This window comes from Pseudorca crassidens, chromosome 10 (genome assembly GCF_039906515.1).
Source record: "Pseudorca crassidens isolate mPseCra1 chromosome 10, mPseCra1.hap1, whole genome shotgun sequence".
NCBI classification, from domain to species: domain Eukaryota; kingdom Metazoa; phylum Chordata; class Mammalia; order Artiodactyla; family Delphinidae; genus Pseudorca; species Pseudorca crassidens.
The window spans coordinates 42,739,284-42,748,092 of record NC_090305.1 but is presented as its reverse complement, the minus strand read 5'-3'; positions in this window follow the sequence as shown (position 1 = coordinate 42,748,092).

The window sequence follows — 8,809 nt, the reverse complement described above, 5'->3', positions numbered from 1 at the left end:
AGGCAGATCTTTCTTTGACAATTCTGCTATAGTTACTCAGTTCATGTCTGATTATATTTTGAAATATAATAACTTTACTTGGCAAATAATATCGGGACAGAAGAGATCCTTTGTGAAAATGCTTCACTACTGAGTTTGTGTTTCTATCATGAAAAACCATCTGGATAAAGAGAAATTCAAGAGATGACATACTTAGGAAGTCATCAAAGCCTTCCTTTGTTGTTACATTTAGCCTAAGGCAGTTTTCTGGTTGCTACAATCGAGAAATTTTGGTGTGTATTATACACATTTATATCCTCATCATAAATGTGGAGGAAGTATTTAAGATACACAGCCAGCATCTTGGATTTAAATACATGGTTTCCAGGAAAGTGCTCAGGAAAACTCTCATTGACTATTTAAAACATGCAATAAACAGCAAAATAAACATATTTTCAGCAGGGGAGATTCATTGGTTTTGTGGTCACTGGTGAAAAATAATAAGGCTAAAATCACTGACATTTGCTCTTCTTTCCTCTCTCTCTTCTCTTGATTTCTTTTCTCTTCTCTTTTCTAGCTGTCCCTGGACAATCTTACTCAGTGTAATTATCCACTTTGATTATCCACTTCAATGCAGATTACTTCCACAACTATCTCACTCTTCTCCCCTGAGCCCCAGATATACACCATTAATGACTGCCTACAACCTAGTATCTGAAATATAACAACTACAAATGACTCAGCATCCTTCCCTCCACACACCACGCCTGCCCCTTCTTCTATATACCTTACCTCAGGTAAGGAAACTCTGCAGCCTTCCAAGCTAAAAAACTCATATGATCAAAACTCATCCCTTTCCTTTAAGAAAAATCATATTTTTGGTTATCAACTATTCTATTCTAATTCCAAAACCTCTTCAATTTTGTTCCCTCTTCTTCATCCCCCAAGGCCACTGCATTTGTTCATCACTCATTAAAAATTTCTTAGATTTCCACAGTAGCTTCCCAGTTGGACTCTGGATCTCCACATTTCCTCCTCATCCATTTTTAGTAGCACTTCCTAAGATTAATTTTTACAAAAAAAATTTTAAAGGTCATTCCAAGCTCAAGAGCCTTCAAAGATTTCTCACTGCTTCCAAGATACAGTCTAGACTTTAGCTTGGCACATAGGATGCCTTATAATTTGGTTCTAAAGCTTCTTTTCTGACATTTACTGTTCCTTCTTTGCACCCCCATAAACGCTAAGATCAAACCACACAAACCTCTCCATTGTTTTAGAAAAACACCACACCTTTTATACATTTCTATCTTTGTATATGCTTTTCCTCTGCCTAGAGTAGATCCTCCACTTTATCTTACTAGCATACAGAGACTCCACTGTGGCTTTTCACATGGGGTATTAATTGTTTATTTGTGACTCGATCACTAAATTATGCTTCTGGAAAGAGGAGATTGTGCGTACACCATAGGTATCCAGCAAATAATAGACATTTAATTTCAGTGAATGAATACTTAAATAAATCCAAGGCAACATCCATAGTAATTACATCCATAAATAATGATCTTAGTGATGTTAGGATAAGGTCAACAAATCAGTGAGTAGTAAATTGTTCAGGAGATACACATTTTAGGGAGGATGAAAAATCTGGAAAGATACCATTTTCTCTTCTCTTTTTACTTTCAGAATGAAGTAAAATTTGACTCCACATTTAAAAGCAGCCTGGTGAATTCTACTTTACATCCCTATCAAAATCTAACTCAGAAATGATGTCATAAATTTCCCACACCTAATACTGAGTCAATTCCCCATGTGTAGTGTTAGGGGCATTACTTCTTCTAAGGGAAATGCAGATGGTGATCATGAATGACACAAAGAAACACATTTTGGATCTTTGATGATATTAAGGAATAATTGATAAAGGTATTATAGAAAATATCCTTAAATATTAAGGATATTTAGAAAATATCCTTAACTTTTAGTGATACATAATGAAAACACAGAAGTGACATCTGATATTGCTTCAAAATAATATGAAATGGTGAAACAGTTAAGAGTGTGGATGATACATTTACCCATGAGTTAATGGGTGATGGGTATTTATTAAAATATTTGTCCAGGTGTCTATATGTTTGAAATTTTCTCAATAAGTTAAAAAAATACATTTTCCATCGTGACCAATGCCTCCACAATTGTGAACAATTAAAGTGACATCAAATATTTGTTCTTGCTATTTGTGAGGCACTCTGATATTTTCTATTCTAGTCTCTCCCATTCTATTTTTAAAATATAATTATGGACCACTAAATTTATTTGTTTTGATAGTGGGTAATGGCAAACACTCTGTTATACAGTGGAATAATTTTTCATATGTTAGTCTCCCCCTGTCCAATGCTCCCTCTAAGAGTTTTCTATATTACACATTAATTAGTAACCACCTCATAAATCGGCCAACCTCTTAAACATCATATCTTCTTGATGTTGCTCTAATTCTGACAAATGGCTCTTGCCACGAAGTCTGCTGTAGAAAATTTTTCTAGAATTGGACTAAACAGATGAAGATTAAGGCAGGCCATGGATAAAGCTAAGGCAACCTAGGAAAGACAATTCATGACATCATAAAATCATTTTCCTGACTCAGAACAGGCATAACTCTTTGTGTGTGTGTGTGTGTGTGTGTGTGTGATATATGGCCTTTATTATGTTGAGGTAAGTTCCTTCTATGCCTACTTTCTGACGAGTTTTTATCATAAATGGGTGTTGAATTTTGTCAAAAGCTTTTTCTGCGTCTACTGAGATGATCATATGACTTTTATTCTTTAATTAGTTAATGTGGTGTATCACATTGATTGATTTGTGTATATTGAAGAATCCTTGCATCCCTGGGATAAATCCCACTTGATCATTGTGTACGATCCTATTAATGTGCTGTTGGACTCTGTTTGCTAGTATTTTGTTGAGGATTTTTGCATCTATGTTCATCAGTGATATTGGCCTGTAGTTTTTTTGTTTGTTTGTTTGTTTTAAGTTATTTATTTATTTATGACTGTGTTGGGTCTTCGTTTCTGTGCGAGGGCTTTCTCTAGTTGTGTCAAGTGGGGGCCACTCTTCATCCTGGTGTGCGGCCCTCTCACTATCACAGCCTCTCGTTGTGGAGCACAGGCTCCAGACATGCATGCTCAGTAATTGTGGCTCAGGGGCCCAGCTGCTCCACGGCACGTGAGATCTTCCCAGACCAGGGCTCGAACCTGTGTGCCCTGCATTGGCAGGCAGATTCTCAACCACTGCGCCACCAGGGAAGCCTGGCCTGTAGTTTTCTTTTTCTCTGACATCTTGGTCTGGTTTGGGTATCAGGGTGATCGTGGCCTCAGAGAATGAGTTTGGGAGTGTTCCTCCCTCTGCTATATTTTGGAAGAGTTTGAGAAGGATAGGTGTTAGCTCTTCTCTAAACGTTTGATAGAATTCTCCTCTGAAGCCATCTGCTCCTGGGCTTTTGTTTCTTGGAAGATTTTTAATCACAGTTTCAATTTCAGTGCTTGTGATTGTAGACAGGCATAACTCATTTTATTGGACTTTGTCAAATTTGGGGTTCACTGGAGAGAACCACTAAGAAATTAAAAGTTATTACTGACATTATCCAAGTAAAAAGTATTCAAAGCAATGCTAGTGGAATGATAATCGTATTATGCTAATATTTACCTGTGCTCTTCTTTCGAGGGGACCAAATTACAAAGTAGATGTGTTTGATATTTACATACTCTTATGAAGTACAAAATATTACCATTTTCATTTAATATAAAAGAAATCAAGCACAAACAGTGTTTCTTAAAACACTCATGAAAACTTGCTGCACCTCCTGATGATCCATTCTTTCTTCTTACATCAATAGTCTACTGCAGAGATGGCGGATGAGTAAGACACGGAGATCACCTTCCTCCCCACAGATACACCAGAAATACATCTACACGTGGAACAACTCCTTCAGATCACCTACTGAATGCTGGCAGAAGACCTCAGACCTCCCAAAAGGCAAGAAACTCCCCACGTACCTGGGTAGGGCAAAAGAAAAAAGAATAAACAGAGACAAAAGAATAGGGATGGGACCTGCACCAGTGGGAGGGAGCTGTGGAGGAAAGGTTTCCACACACTAGGAAGCCCCTTCGGGGTGGAGACTGCGGGTGGCGGAGGTGGGGAGCGTCGGAGTCACAGAGGAGAGCACAGCCACAGGGGTGCGGAGGGCAAAGCGGAGAGGTTCCCACACAGAGGATCGGTGCCGACCAGCACACACCAGCCCGACAGGCTTGTTTGCTCATGCGCCGGGGCGGGCGGGCCTGGGAGCTGAGGCTCCGTCTTCGGTCGGACCGCAGGGAGAGGACTGGGGTTGGCGGCGTGAACACAGCGTGCAGGGGGTTAGTGCACCACGGCTAGCCGGGAGGGAGTCCGGGGAAAAGTCTGGACCTGCCGAAGAGGCAAGAGACTTTTTCTTCCCTCTTTGTTTCCTGGTGAGCGAGGAGAAGGGATAAAGAGTGCTGCTTAAAGGAGCTCCAGAGACGGGCACGAGCCGCAGCTAACAGTGCGGACCCCAGAGATGGGCATGAGACGCTAAGGATGCTGCTGCCGCCACCAAGAAGCCTGTGTGTGAGCACAGGTCACTATCCACGCCTCCCTTCCAGGGAGGCTGTGCAGCCTGCCACAGCCAGGGTCCCGGGATCCAGGGACAACTTCCCCGGGAGAATGCACAGCGCGCCTCAGGCTGGTGCAACGTCCCGCCGGCCTCTGCCACTGCAGGCTTGCCCCACATCCACATCCCTCCCTCCCCCCGGCCTGAGTGAGGCAGAGCCCCCGAGTCAGCTGCTCCTTTAACCCTGTCCTGTCTGAGCAAAGAACAGACGCCCTCCGGTGACCTACACGCAGAGGCGGGGACAAATCCAAAGCTGAGCCATCGGAGCTGTGCAAACAAAGAAGATAAAGGGAAATCTCTCCCTGCAGACTCAGGGGCAGCAGATTAAATCTCCACAATCAACTTGATGTACCCTGCATCTGTAGAATACCGGAATAGACAACGAATCATCCCAAATTCAGGAGATGGATTTTGATAGCAAGATTTATGAATTTTTCCACTTTTCCTGTTTTTGAGACTGTGTATGTATATGCTTCTGTGTAAGATTTTGTCTGTATAGCTTTGTTTTCACCATTTGTCCTAGGGTTCTATCCGTCTGATTTTTTTTTTTTTTTTTACTTTTTAAAAATATTTTTTTCTTAATAATTAATTTTTATTGTAATAACTTTATTGTATTTTCTTTTATCCTCTTTCTTTCTTTCCAATTTTTCTCCATTTTATTCTGAGCCATGTGGATGAAAGGCTCTTGGTGCTGCAGCCAGGAGTCAGTGTTATGCCTTTGAGGTGGGAGAGCCAAATTCAGGACACTGGTCCACAAGAGGACTGCCAGCTCCACATAATACCAAATGGTGAAAATCTCCCAGAGATCTCCATCTCAACACCAGCACCCAGCTTCACTCAATGACCAGAAAGCTACAGTGCTGGACACCCTATGCCAAACAACTAGTAAGACAGGAACACAAACCCGCCCATTAGCAGAGAGGCTGCCTAAAATCATAATAAGTCCACAGACACCCCAAAACACACCATTAGACTTAGACCTGCCGACAAGGACAAGATCCAGCCTCATCCACCAGAACACAGGCACTAGTCCCCTCCACCAGGAAGCCTACACAACCCACTGAACCAACTTTAGCCACTGGAGACAGACACCACAAACAACGGGAACTACGAACCTGCAGCCTGCAAAAAGGAGACCCCAAACACAGTAAGATAAGCAAAATGAGAAGACAGAAAAACACACAGCAGATGAAGGAGCAAGATAAAAACCCACCAGACCTAAGAAATGAAGAGGAAATAGGCAGTCTACCTGAAAAAGAATTCAGAATAATGATAGTAAAGATGATCCAAAATCTTGGAAATACAACAGAGAAAATGCAAGAAACATTTAACAAGGACCTAGAAGAACGAAAGATGAAACAAGCAACAATGAACAATACAACAAATGAAATTAAAAATACTCTAGAAGGGATCAATAGCAGAATTGATCAATAGCAGAACTGAAGCAGAAGAATGAATAAGTGACCTGGAAGATAAAATAGTGGAAATAACTATTGCAGAGCAAAATAAAGAAAAAAGAATGAAGAGAACTGAGGACAGTCTCAGAGACCTCTGGAACAACATTAAACACACCAACATTCGAATTATAGGGGTTCCAGAAGAAGAAGAGAAAACAAAAGGGACAGAGAAAATATTTGAAGAGATTATAGATGAAAACTTCCCTAATATGGGAAATAGTTAATCAAGTCCAGGAAGCACAGAGAGTTCCATACAGGATAAATCCAAAGAGAAACATGCCAAGACACATATTAATCAAACTGTCAAAAATTAAATACAAAGAAAACATATTAAAAGCAGCAAGGGAAAAACAACAAATAACACACACGGGAATCCCCATAAATTTAACAGCTGATCTTTCAGCAGAAACTCTGCAACCCAGAAGGGACTGGAAGGACATATTTAAAGTGATGAAGGAGAAAAACCTACAACCAAGTTTACTCTACCCAGCAAGGATTGCATTCAGATTTGATGGAGAAATTAAAACCTTTACAGACAAGCAAAAGCTGAGAGAGTTCAGCACCACCAAACCAGCTTTACAACAAATGCTAAAGGATCTTCTCCAGGCAAGAAACACAAGAGAAGGAAAAGGGCTACAATAACAAACCCAAAACAATTTAGAAAATGGGAATAGGAACATACATATCGATAATTATCTTAAATGTAAATGGATTAAAGGCTCCCACCAAAAGACACAGACTGGATGAATGGATACAGAAACAAGAACCATATATATGCTGTCTACAAGAGACCCACTTCAAACCTAGAGACACATACAGACTGAAAGTGAGGGGATGGAAAAGGATATTCCATGCAAATGGAAACCAAAAGAAAGCTGGAGTAGCAATTCTCATATCAGACAAAATAGATTTTAAAATAAAGACTACTAGAAGACACAAAGAAGGACACTACTAATGATCAAGGGCTCGATCCAAGAAGAAGATATAACAATTGTAAATATTTATGCACCGGATGTAGGGGCACCTCAATACATCAGGCAACTACTAACAGCCATAAAAGGGGAAATCGACAGTAACACATTCATAGTAGGGGACTTTAACACCCCACTTTCACCCATGGACAAATCATCCAAAATGAAAATAAATAAGGAAACACAAGCTTTAAATGATACATTAAACAAGATGGACTTAATTGATATTTTTAGGACATTCCATCCAAAAACAACAGAATACGCATTTTTCTTAAGTGCTCATAGAACATTTTCCAGGATACATCATATCTTGGGTCACAAATCAAGCCTTGGTAAATTTAAGAAAATTGAAATTGTATCAAGTATCTTTTCCAATCACAATGCTATGAGACTAGATACCAATTACAGGAAAAGATCTGTGAAAAATACAAACATATGGAGGCTAAACAATACACTACTTAATAACGAAGTGATCACTGAAGAAATCAAAGAGGATATCAAAAAATACCTAGAAACAAATGACAGTGGAGACACGATGACCCAAAACCTATAGGATGCAGCAAAAGCAGTTCTAAGAGGGAAGTTTATAGCAATACAATCCTACCTTAAGAAACAGGACACATCTCGAATAAACAACCTAACCTTGCACCTAAAGCAATTAGAGAAAGAACAACAAAAAAATCCAAAGTTAGCAGAAGGAAAGAAATCATAAAAATCAGATCAGAAATAAATGAAAAAGATAAGAATGAAACAATAGCAAAGATCAATAAAATTAAAAGCTGATTCTTTGAGAAGATAAACAAAATTGACGAACCATTAGCCAGATTCATCAAGAAGAAAAGGGAGAAGACTCAGATCAATAGAATTAGAAATGAAGAAGGAGGAGTAACACCTGACACTGCAGAAATACAGAAGATCATGAGAGATTACTACAAGCACCTCTATGCCAATAAAATGGACAACCTGAAAGAGATGGACAAATTCTTTGAAATGCACAACCTGCCAAGACTGAATCAGGAAGAAATAGAAAATATGAACAGACCAATCACAAGCACTGAAATTGTAACTGTGATTAAAAATCTTCCAACAAACAAAAGCTCAGGACCAGATGGCTTCAAAAGTGAATTCTATCAAACATTTAGAGAAGAGCTAACACCTATCCTTCTCAAACTCTTCCAAAATATAGCAGAGGGAGGAACACTCGCAAACCCATTCTACGAGGACACCATCACTCTGATAAAAAACCAGACAAGGATGTCACAAAGAAAGAAAACTACAGGCCAATATCACTGATGAACATAGATGCAAAAATGCTCAACAAAATACTAGCAAACAGAATCAAAGAGCACATTAAAAAGATGATACAACATGATCAAGTGGGGTTTATTCCAGGAATGCAAGGATTCTTCCATATAGGGAAATCAATCAACGTGATACACCATATTAACAAATTGAAGGAAAAAACATATGGTCATCTCAATAGATGCAGAGAAAGCTTTCAACAAAATTCACACCCATTTATGATAAAAACCCTGCAGAAAGTAGGCATAGAGGGAACTTTCCTCAACATAATAAAGGCCATATATGACAAACCAACAGCCAACACCATCCTCAATGGTGAAAATCTGAAACCATTTCCACTAAGATCAGGAAGAAGACAAGGTTGCCCACTCTCACTACTCTTATTCTATATAGTTTTGGAAGTTTTAGCCACAGCAATCAGA